Source organism: Hibiscus syriacus, unplaced genomic scaffold, assembly GCF_006381635.1.
Source record: "Hibiscus syriacus cultivar Baekdansim isolate YM2019G1 unplaced genomic scaffold, ASM638163v2 tig00003041_pilon, whole genome shotgun sequence".
Classification (NCBI taxonomy): domain Eukaryota; kingdom Viridiplantae; phylum Streptophyta; class Magnoliopsida; order Malvales; family Malvaceae; genus Hibiscus; species Hibiscus syriacus.
Window position 1 is genome coordinate 1,743,705 of NW_024061960.1, and position 17,215 is coordinate 1,760,919.

General features: G+C 33.4%; 1 protein-coding gene and 1 pseudogene across 1 annotated transcript in view; both read left to right on the forward strand.

Annotated features, from left to right (window-relative positions):
* Window positions 1–17,215, forward strand: part of LOC120168479 (sorbitol dehydrogenase) — a 29,401-nt gene that overhangs the window by 4,802 nt on the left and 7,384 nt on the right. The window lies entirely within an intron of this gene.
* LOC120167831 lies at window positions 7,828–10,597 on the forward strand (annotated as a pseudogene).

Here is a 17,215-nt window from a genome sequence, read left to right on the forward strand (position 1 = left end):
TTAAGATTATTGTTAGGAATTAATTAGGGATGCCCAATGATGAATGCATAATTTTATTGCCTAGGCCAAAATTATTGTTAAGACTGTCTGAAGAAGAGAACCAACCTTAGGCCTGATTCTTTGAAGTTCATAAACACGATTGTAGGTTGTCTTTGTTTCAGGTAGTCTTTAAATTTTTTGGAAAAGAACTTTCTGCTTGCCGAGACTTTAAAAATATTTTAAGGGTGAAGTAAAAACTCCCTAATGTTTAAAAACTTGAAAAATAAGAAGGGACACTCCTCTGTGCAAAGGCATAAATAGAAAAACTCCATAAAAAATTAAGAGTAGCCACGACATATGAGTGAGTGAATGAAAGTAGTCACAGGATGACTCTTCCTGACTAGCTTAGAGGTGGAAGGTATGCTCCCTTTCACTTAGAGTGTGGAACGGTAGTTGTGATGAGCTGACTCCCCTGCGTAAAAAATAGTTGATAAATAACTAGGAGTATAAACTAATCCTGAAAAATAATTTGTTACCTTGACAAACCAGAAGTGTTTACTTAAGTTTTCTAATTACCTTTATGCAAAGACTGGTTATAATCACGCACACATTATAGCAAAGAATCCTGACTAGGTAAGGGACTGACTTACATGACTATCGAACATGTTGAAGCCAAACAATTTTTGTTGAGGGATGAAATCTCAAACCATATGATTTTCTTAACTCTGCTTTGCCATGACAATTTTGATTTTCTTCTAGATATTGTATATTACTTGAGGACAAGCAATAGCTTAAGTTTGGGGGCGTGATAACTCCGTAAAAAGACATAATTTCTAGTCTTTTCACTTAATTTATTACTTGTCTAAACAAAGTATGTATAGCATTGTAGTTGCATTTAGTCACATATAGGTTATATTAGCTTGTGGTGGATAAATTTTGCTTAGACAAGATTTATTTGGCTTGACTGATGCTGCTGAGGAGAAAAGGTTGTTTGGATTGTGTTTGTGCAGGAAACTTACAGGGGAAGAACATTTCAGTCGTGACAATGTAAATTTGCAAAGGCTAACGGAACAGATAAGAACGTGAGGAGCAGATTTATCTCATCGAGGCAAGGTTTATCTGAAGAAGTCTGAAGCAGGTATGACGAAACCGCCTATGTCACAAGCCAGTTGGATGACCTACTTCACGTGCAAGCAAGCCTTAGTTATTCTGACAAGCGCCTTTCCTTTTTAAGTCTGGACATTTATTTAACAACGGTTATTTAAGGAAACTCCAAAAAAAAATGCAAATCCCTAGGATATTTTTCCTTATAAATAACCAGCCATAGTCGCCAAAAAAAGAAGGCAAGGAAGAAGATAGAAGAACTTTACCCAAGGCGTGAGCAAGCAACTGCAGTGCTTATTCACTGTCTACCCACAGACCTTTCTTGATGTCTTCCATAACCAGACGTTAGTAGAGTGGTGATCAAGCCTCGAGAGAGGGTGGTCACCAAGGCAGGCGTAGTGCTGATCAGAATCGTTACGATAGAGCCCCCGGTTTTGGAAGTCGTTATTCCTTTCTTTTTAACTCTTTATCTATTTGGGATTGTACTAAACGTTGAATTTTGGTTGATCTTTTATAGCACCATGAATGTCTTACTTGGTGTTAAACTTTGTTTTTCCTGAACAATATTTTTAAGTTTATGAATGATGAATTATGTTTTGCATATGACTATTTTGCTCATCGTTTAAATATTTTACCTTACGTTGTAAGAGCATCGAGAGATCGCCTGGGGTTTTGGTAAAACATGTTTTGGCATTGTAAGAGCATCGAGAGATAGCCTTTTGTCTAGATAGTGATTCTTAGATTCGAGAGAATTAAGAGAGATCCTCGTGAGCAATGGAATAAATCCGGGATGGTGAAGTTCTAACTTGTTACCTTAGAGATAAGGAGTGAGTTTCAATCGACTAAAAGGGATAGACGCTAATGTAGGATAGACAACACCTATAGTTTACGCTGAGAGGTATTGCTACAACAACAGTTTGACAAACCAAGGGTTGTAGTTAACACTGAGTAGTATTACCATAGCAACCTCTAAGAATACCTAGTAATCCTGTCGGGTAACTTAGTAAGTCATAATAACTCATTTTGAACTTAGAAATAATTGTTGTCAAAGCAAAAGTTTAGCATCGGTGCTCTGTGATAGGTATGAATATGTGAGGTTGTTTACATTATATTTAAAGTAGCACTTATTTTGTTTTGTTTTATTATTCTGCATATTTATTTTGCCTCGACCGAACTTTCCTGAACTCATTAAATCACCTCCTTGTTTTATTAATATTAGTTCTTAAGTTGACAGCTTAGTAGGACTTAGTTTGTGATATTAGTTCTAGTTGTGGTGAAAATATATTTCTCGACCAAACCCTATGGAGACGATACTCACTTACCCTATATTACTTGAATTGATTGTGTATACTTGCACAGATTTTCTTGCCTTAGCGTAGACATTTACAAGCGATCAATACTTTTGGTCCAGAATGAATGCCCAACAAGGTGCACGCATAAAGTGTCGATACATTTATTGTAAGTATCGATCCCAAAAACATCGAAACTGATAATTATAAAGTAATAGGTAAATTTACAATGTAACCGGTAAAAATATACCAGTTTTATGATATAATATGTCAACATAATGTATCGATACTTTTTAAATTTATGTCGATACTTTTGGTCCAGAATTGATGCCCAACGAGGTGCATGCATAAAGTGTCGATACATTTATCATAAGTATCAATCCTAAAAACATCGAAACCGATAATTATAAAGTAATAGGTAAATTTACAATGTAACCGGTAAAAATATACCGGTTTTATGACATAATAGGTCAACATAATATATTGATACTTTTTACATTTGTGTCGATACTTTTGGTCTAGAATGAATGCCCAACGAGGTGCACGCATAAAGTGTCGATACATTTATTGTAAGTATCGATCCCAAAAACATCAAAACTGATAATTATAAAGTAATAGGTAAATTTACAATGTAACCGATAAAAATATAACGATTTTATGACAGAATATGTCAACATAATGTATCGATACTTTTTAAATTCGTGTCGATACTTTTGGTCCAGAATGAATGCCCAACGAGGTGCACGCATAAAGTTTCGATACATTTATTGTAAGTATCGATACATAATGATATAAAAGGTTAAAAATTAATAAAAGCGGTTTCAATATACAATGTAATCAGTCAATAAATACCGGTTTTGAAAAAAACGAAACGTCAATAAAGTATTGATTCCTTTATATAAAGTATCGATAATTTTGTAAGAGTATTCAATATAAATGCTATATTGAGGTTACAAAGGAAACCCTAATCTAGAGAAATATATAAAAGACGACCGTAGTTTTCTCTAGAGGGAAGTTAGTTGTTGTAAATAGTGGTAGCGCATTAAATCGAATGGTACTTGTTTGTTTGTTGATGCAATCAAATCGAAAGTCAAAACCCTAATTTTTTAGAATTTTAGTCTTTAGAAATAGGGGTTAGGTTTTAAAGTTTGCTATTTTCGAATGGACCTAATATAGGTTGAAAGTTCAATCTTTGTTCGCGAAGATAATGACCTTCAAATTGAGCCCCAGCGTATCAACTTTGAAGAAAATCGAAAGAAACCAGTAAGTATCAATGTATTCATGTAATTTTTCTTGAAATAGTAATTGGATTAAAGTATTTAAGAACTTTTAATTGATTACAAATTTCAAATCTCTACAGTCTGACTGAATGCCAAAGGATAAAGGAAGCTCATAATCATGTTGACTGCATAGCTAATAAAACCCCCTTGCAGGGTCTAAATGGTAAGCTAGGAATTGGTAAGATAAGATTCCTTTGAGGGTTTAGGGACTGAATCCCTCCAACGTAAGGAGTGCATGATTGAACATTACATATAATAGTTGTATTCAATTCTTGAAGAATTGTTTTTCATTATATATAAGGATAGTTGTAATGATATCCATTCACGTTTCAGGACCAATTAGTTAGATGCATGCAGTACCCTATATCCTCGAGGTAGAGCACAAGAAATATGGCACTTAAAGATTTACCAAGAGTGGTAGCTTATGATCTGCATGAAGATTGAACCTAAAATCAAATTTGAAATTAATTGGTACTGCTGAAGAGTAAAATATGATTATAGGTTTTATTCAGCAGGTTCTCTTCAGCATGATAGGCATAATTACAAAGTTGATTCTAGGTTCGGTCTTCGTGCAGAGAAAAAGCTACTGCTCTTGGTAAATCTTTAAGTGCCAGATTTCTTGTGCTCTGCCTCGAGGATATAGGGTAATGCATGTATCTAACTAATTGGTCCCAAAATGTGAACGGATATCATTACAACTATCCTTATATACAATGAAGAACAATTCTTCAAGAACTTAATACAACTATTAAATGTAATGTTCAATCATGTTATCCTTACGTTAGAGGGATTCAGTCCCTAAACCCTCAAAAAAAGCTTGTATTACCAATTCCTAGTTTACCATTTGGACCCCCGGGTTTTACTGGCTATGCAATCAACATGATTAACCTGGATAAACCCAATTACAGAACTGATTTCAGCCATGATTTGTGGGAGACTCTATTCTACAGATTGTTTGGCAAGGTTAAAGTATCGATACTCCAAGTATCAGTTAAAAGTAAGCAAATACTGCATTGACACCCCATTGACGATTTCCTTTGCTTTACATATTTCAAGTGCATTTTATATGTCTTTATATGTAAATCCAACATTCTAAAAACCCTTTATGAGCTTTGTATAAGTAATAGTTAAATTTACAATGTACATGGAAAAATTATACCGGTATAATGATAATATCATAAACTTTTATATATGTATCAATACTTTGTTTTATCGATCTCAATACTTTAATTCCACATGAAGGCTATTACTTTTAAGTAATATTATACACGGGAGGCTCAAACGCATGCAAACTGTATCGATATATTTATTCCATAATTATAATTTCGAAACCTATTACTTTTAAGTAATAGGTTAATTGACAATGAAAACGGTTAAATTCATTTGGTATCATGAAAATATAAGTAAACAATGTACAAGGTTCTAAGGCTCCATCAGTTTTAACCCCCCCCCCACACACACACACATATTATATATATATATAATTCCATACTTATAATTTCGAAATCTATTACTTTAAAGTAATAGATTAATTTCCAATGAAAATGGTTAAAGTCAATCAGTATCATTATAATATGCGTAAACAATTACCATGTTGATAAAGCTTGATAACAAATCAAGTGATTAACCGGTTATGTTATCGTGGGATTCCTAATGGCTCCATAAGTTTAAATTTTGTTAACATTTATTCCTAAGGTAAGTTTATCATAACTAATAACAAATTAAGTAAGTAATTACCTATTTTGTTATCTTCGGATTTCTATCAGCTTTAATAATGAGCAACATATTACGTTACATAAGCTCTATCTAATATGTTATTATGCTTGATAATGTTTCCAGTAATTAACCGGTTATGTTATCATTTGTAACATTTTAGGCGTTTACCTATTATGTTGTAATAAGAAATTAAGTAATTAACCTATTTTATTATATAAGCACTACATATTACGTTATATAAACGCTACCTAATATGTTATTGTGCTTGATAATATTAACGGTAATTAACCGGTTATGTTATCGTCTATATATTTTGGCGTATTTTACACAGGACGATAACATAACCGGTTATTACCTTTTTTATTACCAACTCAATTAATATTTCCGGTTATATGATATAACATAATTGGTCTTGATTTTAACCAGACATTTGTTTAACCAGTTAAGCCGTTTTTTAGCCTTTTTTAACCATCGTACAGCAGAACTTCCCCTGATTCTACTATTTTTTGGTTGATTCGAAAAAAGGGTTCCATTACAATTGTTTTGTTTTGGGTTATATACTCGTTGCAGCATGGATGATGAACGAAAAATAAAAATCGCATCTTTTTATTTTTTTTTTCCTTTTTCTTTCTTTACATATGATTCTTTCATGATTTGTGCTTGAACGGTCGGTGACGGGGCTCGTACGGGTGCCTGCCTAAGGATTCGGCTCCCTGGATCGCATTAATGGCCTCGAATTTTTTGTGGTTTATCTAGGCTCGATTTTGACGTCGGTGCGGCTGGAGGTGGGAACGGTGATGGGAGGTGACTCAAGAGTTATGAAAAAACCCTAATTTGGATCAGATTTGATCTAACGATCAAGGCATGAGATGGCTGGAGCAAAAAGGGTGAAACCCTATTTGTAATGGGTCTTCAATGAGCTTCTTTTCTTGTTGGGCTGCTCCAAAAGGCACCAATTAGGTCAATTATAATATATATTTTTTGGGTTGGTTTGTAATATATTTCTACCTTGTATATATATATATACTTATTTTATTTTAATAATAATAATAATTAATAATAATAACACTAATAATAGTAATAATAATATAATATAAAAATAATATTAATAGTAATAATACTAATAGAATAGTTATACTGACATAATGTTAATAGCAATAATACTTAACAAAAGTAATAATAATATAATAATAGTATAAGGATAATAATATAATAATAAAAATACTAATATAATATTTGTAATATAATATAATAATATAATATCAATAGTACTAATACTAATATAATATTAATAATAGTACTAATGATAAGTGATAATGTTATTTAAATGATAGTAATAAGGTGGAGTAAAAATATGGTGATTACATTAACAAATAACAATATTTACATTTTCTTTTTAAATCTTTATCATTTTGTCTTATCAAAACAAATCTATCAAATTTATGAATAATTTTTTAAGATAATTTTATCACATATCTCATTTTATATGACTTGACATGTGTCAAATTAACTTTCTAAAACTATGTACTTAGTTAACGATGGAAAAATAATAATGGGACATGGGAGTATCATTTTTAGAGTTTTGGGACTTTCTCAAATTTAAAGTTTTGTGGTGTTTGTTTAAAAGTCTAAATGGTGAAAACTATTCATTCAAGAAGACAAACAACACACCTCAAAATTAGTCTTATTGGACGACCGTAAGAGGATATTGAAGTGTTAGTGTGTCAAACTTTTAGATAAATTTTCATCAATTTGAGCGAATTTTTTTAAAACTAATTATAGGAAAATAAAGATGAGTGTAATTTGAATGTTATGGTGTTGGTTTGGCGTAAATGATGATTGACGATGGGATATAATTGACCAAAATCGTTGGTTGAAGTAGTTACTGGACCATAATGATACACAAATTAAAGTTCAGTATGTAAAAGTAAAATATTTTAAAATTAAATAATAAAATCAATACACAAACTAAAGTTCACATGAAAGACGACGATCATGTCATCATGTCGTTAATAATGTAATGGATTAATGTTATAGTTGAAGCCAAAAAGGAAAATTCAATACTAAAATTGAAATTTTTTAAAATTTAATGTTGAAATTGATATAATGAAGTTCACTGGTATTGGTATTTAGTGTGGTTTACCGTGAACATTTAACTTTAAAGAAATAAGTAGAAGGAAAATTATTAGATGAATATGGTTTACCACGTTATTCATGATCTCAACTAATAAAATATATATATTTTATCATTTTAAGGTGAATATTTCTTTTTTTCGTGTAAATAATGAGTGAATAATTATTTAAAAAATTTATTGATTAAAATAACTATGATGTGATGTGCCGATCCATACAATAATTTATCCAAATAAAGTTAGAGCACGAGCCCAATAACAGAAACCTAACATGGCCTCAGTTTTAAACCTCAACTTCAGCTGCCTCCGTTCCGTGTCCCAAAATTCACTCCAAATTCTGCGCTACCTGAACCACCGCTATTCATGAAACTCGCAAGATCCATTTCTCGAAGTTTCACCAGCTTCTCATCTCCTTTAGAACCTGACCGAGTACCCAAGAATTCGCTCTCCATCAAAGCCGCCAAAGAGCTTCACGCACATTTAATCAGGACCCAACGCCACGATGACCCATCATCAATGTCTTCCGTTCTCAGAGCTTACTGCCTGTCTCCCCTTCACTTGCACAAAGCCCATCTCGTTTTCAATCAAATTAAACAACCCACATTGTTACTCTTTAATATAATGATCGGTTGTTTTTCACAAGTTAGCCAACCCGTTGAAGCTATTAAAATGTATCACAAAATGCATTGTTTCCATGGTTTCTCTGGTGATAATACGACTTTTATTTTTGTTTTCAAGGCCTGTGCTCGTGTTTTAGATATTAAAACCGGTCAAAAGTTTCATGTTCACGCTGTGAAACTAGGGTTTGATTCCAATTTATTCGTTGCAAACGCGTTGATTCATATGTATTCTCGCTGGGGTGATCTGAATTTTGCGCGGAAAATGTTTGATACAATGAGCGAAAGAGATTTAGTTTCTTGGAATTCTTTGATTTGTGGGTACAGTCAAAGCAAAAAGTTCAAGGAATTATAGGGTTTGGTTAGCGCAATGCGAGAAGTTAATGTTAAAGCGATGCTGTGACAATGGTGAAAGTTATTTTAACTTGTTGTTATAAGGATAACATGGATTTGGTAGATTCTTTGGTTAAATATAGGGGTGTTAAAAATTCGGTTTTAACCGAATTAATCGATCGAATTGAATTAGTTCGGTCACTGAATTAATTCGATCGGAGAACGGTTAAGGATTTTTTTAGAATTCGGTTAACGGATAATTCGGTTCGAAATCGGTTAATTAACCGAATTAACCGAATTAACCTTTAAATATAATTATATTAAGAGGCACAATCCATTTAAAATCCATTTAAAACCCAAATCAATATTAATTAATTAAAATAATATCAAAACTAAATGCAAAATGTTTGAATCAAATTAATTAGATATTATTTATAATTAGATATTATTTAAATTAATTGTAAATTGTTTTTTTAATTAAAAAAATATTAAATTCTAAAATTCTAAAAAATTTCGGTTAATTCGAAAATTAACCGAAATTTTTTCGGTTCGGTTAATATTTTCGAAAAAAAGTTCGGTTCGGTTAACGGTTAAAGAAAAAAAAAATCGGTTCATTCGAAAATGGTAGTTCGGTCGGTTCGGCCACCGAATTAACCGAATGAACACCCCTAGTTAAATATATTGAGGAAAATTGTATTCGTATTGATGTTTATTCGGGCAACACTTTGATAGATATGTATGGAAAACGTGGTTTAGCTAATTTAGCGCGGGGTGTTTTTGATAGAATGCTTGAGAGAAATTTGGAATCTTGGAATGCTTTGATCAAAGCATATATAAAAGTCGGGCAATTTGCGGAAGCAAGGAAGGCTTTTGACAACATGAAGCAAAGGGATGTGATTTCTTGGACTTCCTTGATTACAGGTTACTGTCAAGCTAACCAATTTAAAGATGCATTCAGGGCCGCGGTTGGGGGCGCAAACTGCGCGGCCGCACAGGTTCCCTCCAAAAAAAATGCCCCAAAAAAATATATATAGTGACGTTTTACCAATAAACACCACTATAGATAGACCTATTACGACGTTTTTCAAAAAAACGTCACTATTATTGCGGCTTTATTGATAAAAATGCCATTATAGATGGATTTATTACGGCTTTTGTCAAGAAAACGCCACTATTATTGTCCCGAAATCGAATATATCTAGAAAATAGGGGTCCCTTTATACGAATTTATACATGGCCCCCGAAAACCCTGCCACGGCCCTGGATGCATTGAAGCTTTTCCAAGATATGATGGTTGCTAAGGTTGTACCTGATGAGGTAACGGTGGCTACTGTGCTTTCTGCCTGTGCCAACTTGGGTGCTCTTGACGTTGGGCAAGCGGTTCATGACTATATCTGCAAGCATCGTGTACAAGCCGATGTTTATGTTGGAAACTCTTTGATTCATATGTATTGCAAGTGTGGTGCAGTTGAGAGGGCCTTGGACGTATTCCATGATATGAAAGAAAAAGACTGTTTCATGGACTTCAGTCATCTCAGGACTTGCTGTTAATGGTTTCGCTGATTCTGCGCTTGAATACTTCTCTCAGATGGTTAACGAGGGTGTCCGGTCAACTTATGGGTGCTTTGTTGGGGTTTTATTTGCATGCGCTCATGCCGGATGGGTAGATAAAGGATTGGAATATTTCGAAAGCATGGAAAAAGTTCATGGACTAACCCCTGAAATGAAACATTATGGCTGTGTTTTGGATCTTTTAAGTCGTTCTGGCTATCTAGAAAGGGCCTATGAGTTCATTAAAAGAATGCCTGTTAAACCAGATTTTGTAGTGTGGAGAATTTTGTTGAGTTCATCTAAGCTTCATGGAAATGTAGTCTTAGCTGAGATTGCCACAAACAAGATTCTTGAATTGGATCCGTCCAACAGTGGAAATTACGTTCTCTTGTCAAACACTTATGCTAGCTCAGACAGATGGGATGCTGCTACGAAAATGAGAGAGTTGATGGAGGGGAACAATGTGCAGAAGCCTTCTGGTTGGAGCTCCATTGAAGTATATAGATGACATGAGACCAAGTATTTCCCGAGAGCTACATTGCTTGAAAGATCCTAGTGATAATGGACTTCATTTCATCAGTGCATGGAAGTTATAGTCCAATCATATTACTAAATGCAGCTGTGCCAAAAAATGGGTGATGGAACATGTCATAACCATTTTTTTTAAAAAATAATTAAATATTATTTAAAAAAACAATTATCATTTTTATTTGAAAAATTGAATTAATTTGGATAGGAGTCGTCATCGACCTTTGAGTTAGGTAGGTTGAAACCTAAAAACGTTTTTTTAAAAACAATTTTAAGAAAAATTGTTTTTAAGACAAAAAAAAATTGGTCTGCGTTTACCAGAAATTCGATTTAATGGATCCGGGAGTCGGTTACGTGTGGGGAAGGATAAACACCCTCACAACGCCCACAATTTGGTACTTAATCGCTTACACGTTGTTGTAATGGTGGAAATTATAAATCGAATATAAAGTTAAATTATGATCCATTTATTAAAGTTTGATTATTTTTCTTCGAATTAATAATTTAAGGAAAATTTTTTGACTTGATAAGAAATCTCAAGATTCGCAATCCTCTGTCGGGAAAGCTATCTTGACTATTTCTTATCCGTAAAAGAATATTCCCTCATAGAGCTGAAACCATTTAAAGAAAAATATGTGTATCGAATATAAACTGAAAATAGACATTTTGCCTAAAATAACGAAAATTGACATTTAATGAAAAATAAATTGCATTATTTGAATAAAAAAGATTTAAATAGTAAAATAAATGAAATTTATTTCATGTTCCCATGTCGTTAAAATGACGTATCGGATCGCACCACTTCGTCCAATTGATGCTTTCCACGCTCATTCTACGTATATGTGTTCTTGAAATTATTCGAATAACATTAATTGTTAAGGAAATACAATAGAAACAAATGCGATTGTAAATGTAAAATAAAATATTTACAACATAAAATAATAACATTTATTTAATGTTATACATAAAAATATACAACATGTGAAATATGTACATTCATGAGGGACTAAAACAAAACAATAAAAAAATTACATATCAAAATATAAATAACCGAATAAACATATTAAAAAACCTAAGGAACCAAACTGGTATTAACAGAAATTTGAGAGGCTGAACATCAAATACAAACAAACCAGAGCCAAGATAAAAAATATTAAATATTTCAAGTACTATAAATGAAAATAACCCATAAATAATATAAAGGATTGAAATGAAATAAACAGAAACACAAAGGACCAAACAATAATTAAACCAAATGCCAAACAGTGACTAAAATAAAAGATTTACAAATGTCATGGCCAAATTCGAACATCAAAGAAAATATCATAACACACTAAATCAGTGACTAAAATGAAATAATTACAAATATTGTGACCAAAGTCAAATATTAACAGGAATAACGTAACATATAATAACAGGACTAAAATACCAATATTGAAACATTTAGGCTCGAAATAAAATATGGTAAAACTTCATTAAAGTCTGAAAGATGAAATTACAAGAGCATAGGGACCCAAAGTGAAATTTACCCACACGCAAAATTATCAAACGGTCCCCTTGAAAATACGTTGTTTCGTGGGGGATATTTAAGCCTAGGCTCAAGGCTTTTACTTCTCACTTCCCTCATTTTGTTTTGTTTCAGAAAATGAAGAGAGAGAGAGTTTTAAAACTCTCTTAACATTCTCTAATCGGAGAGAGGGAGCCACCCGCCGCCTGATGTACTCACGGTGGTCAACGACGGAGCTCACGGCGGAGCACGGTGACCGGAGTAAGCCAAAAGGCCCTAAAAAGTTCCCCTTCTCACTCGAAGCCCCAATCTAAACTTTTTTTTACCCTAAAACGACCCTAAGAACCCCATATCCAAGCCCTTTACCTTTCGAAAAATAACCACCAGCGACTCTTGGGCTTCCAACGCTTCCAACCAAGGTATGAACCTTCTCTCCTTTTGCTCCTTTTTCTTTTTTTTCTCTTTGGTTAGAATGAATTTTTGTTTTGTTTCTCTCTTTCTTTTGAACTCGTTCTCCCTCTGTTCTGACCCCGAATCAACCCTCTATGTGTTTTTCCTAACAAAAACTATGCCTTTGTGTTTTTTTCTCTCTATGGTTTCCCGAAAACTCCATTTGAATCTAGTTGCTTTGCTTAATTTATGGTCCTTTTTGGTAGAAAATGATGAAGGTAATTCATAGGGTAATAATACCCTAATTTTGAACAGGAAATATCCTGATTTTTTGGGATTTAAGGTATTTTACTTTAGGGTTTTGATTTAGTTACTGTTGACTGGCTTTTGATTGTTTTTTCTTACTGTGTGACCTCTGTTGATGACGACGGCGACTCGGGATGCTATTGGTGGAGCCCACACACCGGTTGGAAGAGCGTGTGCATCTCACGTGCCCGTGGATAGATTGTTCGGATCTCCTTGTTGGCGGCGATAGAATAATAGGTTTAGGGTTTAAAACTCTAACTGATTTGGGTTGCATACTGGGTCATTCAGGTCGGGTCTGCTAGCTGTTGGGCTTCAATTGAATCAATAATTGGGCCAGTTGGTTTGGATCTGGCCTGTATCTGGGTAGGGCTTGAACCGGGCATGAGTATTTGTATTCTGGGAATGTGTATTTGTTAGGCTGCTGAATTGTATTGGGCTTCGGGTTGAGGGTCTGTAAACATATAAATATGAATTAATAATAATAATGATAATAATAATAATAATAATTATTATTATTATATTTTTCGAGACCCGGACAAAACTGGTGTTTACAGCTACCCCTCTTTGCATATTCTTGTGTTAACAAGAATAGGGCAAAGGCGAAAAAGACAATCAATTTTTGTCTTGTTCTCTTTTTTTCTTTGAAAATTTGATATGTTTGGTGTTGGGGACGACCCTGCTCATACGTGATGAAGAGTTCTGGTTGTCTAAGGGTAACACGACTCCTACATGATGAGGAGATCTGGTTGGAGAATGACATGGTTCCTACGTGATGAGGACGACATGCCATCTTTAGGAATGATAACATGATTCCTACGTGATGAGGATGGCTGGTTATCTAAGGGTGACACGGCTCCTACGTGATGAGGAGATCTAGTCGGTGGATGACACGATTCCTACGCGATGAGGACAACAGAACATCTTTAGGGATGATGTTTCAAGAGAAACCGTCTCAAGAGAGACAAAACTTGTTTCAAAGGAAACAAACTCAAAGATTATGTTTTAAGAGACACTGTCTCAAGTGAGACAAAACTTGTTTAAAGGGAAACAGACTCAAAGATCTTTTCAAGAAAAAACTGTCTCAAGAGAGACAAAACTTTGTTTTAAGAGAAACTGTCTCAAGGGAGACAAAAATTGTTTAAAGGGAAACAGACTCAAAGATTTTGTGTTTAACAAGAAACTGTCTCAAGGGAGACAAAATTTGTTTCAAGAGAAACAGACTCAAAGATTATAAATTTTGTTTCCAGTGAAATAACTTCAAAATTTGTGTTTTAAAGAAAAAATGTCTCAAGCGAGATGAAACTTTGTTTCGAGAGAAACAATCTCAAAGGTGACAAATAATCTACTTGTTCCTGCATGTATAGGAAAGGCCTTCAGAAGATCTGATTGTTCACTTCAGGATGTTGAATCTCCCAAGATGCCCCAACATTCATCATTTCTTGCTTTAACATTGATTCTAAGCATGTGCTTTGTGTCTGAGAGCCACATGTAAACTATCAAGATCCACTCCAGAGAGATTATCTTGTTTGAAAAACGCTTTTCTTCTTCTTTTATTTTCAAAAGTCTGAAAATATCAATTAAAAGTATGTTGAAAAATGTTTAATCGAAAGTTTGAAAATATTGTCCCTTTCTAGGTTTCATAATTGAGAAAAATCATAAAACAATAGTTCATTGGATATCAAAGAATTAATTACACTTTTAATCTTTCAATAAATTATAGCTATCTGACAAGTGTCAAGATTAATGTTATCTTTGAGGTATGGTTCAGTAAGGAGAGGATACAATGTCTCGGGTTATTGTCTTTAGTTGAAATCTGGCATTCTCGTTATCTTTGATGTTCACTGATATAATGGAGTAGCTTCTGTGTTTATCTACCGGAAGGGTTCTCCAGCTCTCAGCTCTCATGATCATATTTGGGTGTTCGATGCCTTATCAAGGTATTTGTGATATTGTCTTCTATGCAACAGCTGCACAATTTTTATATATTCAAGCTGTTTTTTCATGTTTTTAACTCGAATCCTCTTTTGGTTTTAAAATATTATTCAGAATTTACGTCTTGAACCCCCTTTGTTATTTTTCTCTATCATACATTAAAGATTTTAGAAAACATTTTTGTAAATAAAAGATTAATCCTGATGAGCGGGATAAAATCTGAAGATAGTCTCTTTTGTTTAGAAATCCATGTATGATTAGAAGGGACTTTTTAGGCACGTAATGTAGGTCATGGTTCACGGTTATGAAAGAAAAGGGATAAATAGGCCCAAACAAGTGTTTAAGGCTAATTGAACCAAGGATCAATTCACTCTGATGCCTTCAATCTTGTCTTGCTCGATTTGAATATGCTCGTATAAGTCCTTTATTTTCTCTGGATGCTCTATGACCTTCTGGTGAACTGATTTTGGAATGATTGTGCTTGATGCCCCATTTGACTCGAGGGACTCTTTGCATGTGCTTCTTGCCCCTTTTTCTTTGTTTTTTTTTTTGTTTCTTTGCTCATTTTTTTCTGTTTTTTTCTTTGTTTTGATTTGATCTTTGCACTTTGCATTTGTTCACCTTTTTGTATCTTATCTGGATTGATAGTCTTCACTCATACAAGCAGATTTCCTTTACCTTGGCCGCAATGTGGAGGGTGATCATTGGTTAGGGTTGAATATGAAGAAAATATAAATTAGGCTTAAAGGGACACAAGTGATATATTTTCTCCTTTTGTGAAGGGATAATGAAAGAAATTCGTTCATCATTTAATACACAGATGTCCTTGCAGAAGAGGTATCCCCAAGGTGATAGATTTTTATGATTAATTTTTATTCACATGAAAACAATTAATGCACAATAGAATTATTTCGAATTAATTTTTTTTTCTTATTGCTCCCATCATGTCTCAATTGTTTAGGCTCGTCTTCATAAAATTACTTCGAGATGCCCCACATTATTTCCCCATCTAGGGTATTTTCTACAGTACACGCTTAAAGACCCCAGGATATCTCGACGTCTTCAGGAAAAAATGTTGCATGCAGAATCCATGGGGATTACTCAGCGTCTTTAGTTAAAATAGGGTAGAGAAGGCCTCTGATTTCTCGGCGTCTTCATCTCTGCATGGGGAATCTTTCTTTACTGCTACATTTGGGGGCCGGGATTTCTCGGCATCTTCTACTTCCTCTGTATGGCATCAACTCTGCTGCTGCATAAGGGGGCCGAGAATAGGAGATTCTGCATGCGTTGGGAATAGGTCTAATAATTAGACCAATAATGCTTGCACCGGCTTGTTATAAAATAGGGGTGGGGATTGTATTTCATTGCATGCATGAGTTGGTTTTAATTTACAGAAGCAAGTGGGGATCATCAAAAACAATTTTGCATTAGTTTCAATTGGAGTTGTTGCTTGAAGTGGGTTTTCAGTGATATTGGATATTTTTGTGGATTCAATAATTTTCTGAGTTTTGGTTTAACGTTGTTCAAAAACACGTAAGTTCTCTCTCGTTTCCCATGTGAACTCCATTTATTTTTTCCCCTGTTGAAAGAATGCTCATATATGTTAGGAGAATGATAAAACCTTTATTACCATTAGGCTGAGGGTAAAGTTGATGGTATTTAAATATTTTTGATATATTATTTTATGAAAATTTTAAATTATTATATATTTTAGATCTTTATTATATAATTTTTGTTAAAAAAATATTTATCTTATTCATTATTAGTAGACTTAAAGTAGAAATATATATAGTGATTAGCACAAATTTAGATTCAAAACTTTAGATTTTAAGAATATAAATGATTTTAATAATAAAGGATGATACATTTATTCTGATTAGCACAAATCCTTATAATATTTTTTATTTGATACATTTAAATTTTGTTCATGAGACCATAGTAATTTAAGTTTGAGTATTATTGTTAATTTAAATTTTCGTGTAATTTTTAGTGTAATTTTTAGTTTTATTTTTAAATAATAATTATTGGAATATTTATTTTGGTTTTACATATTAAGTTGTATTTGAGTGTAATAGTATAATTTTAATATTTTTTTTCTAGATTTCTTGAAGCATGGCAGAAGAAAATGTTCTTTTGAGGCTAGATGGTCGACACATTTCTAGTCATTTGGGAGCACTAATATTATGATCAAATAATATTTTTTATTTGAGAACGGTGAATTAACATGGATTATGACGAACAACGAGTCCTTCGTTGTCGACTTACCAATTGTGAGATGCCAGATGAACGTATTGTCGATAATTTAAAAATGGTGGGCTTTTACGATGTGGCATTTGTAAGAGAATTTAGGTTGGTCCCCAGTTTGATCAGTGTATTAATTGAACGGTGGAGACCAGAAACTTATTCAATTCATCTTCCATGTGGTGAATGTACGATCACTTTGGAGGATGTGGCTTTACAACTTGGGGTGCCTACAAATGGAATGGCAGTGATGAGAAATAATGATCATGACGTGTTTACAATATGTGGGGACCTTAGGAAGGTATCGGAA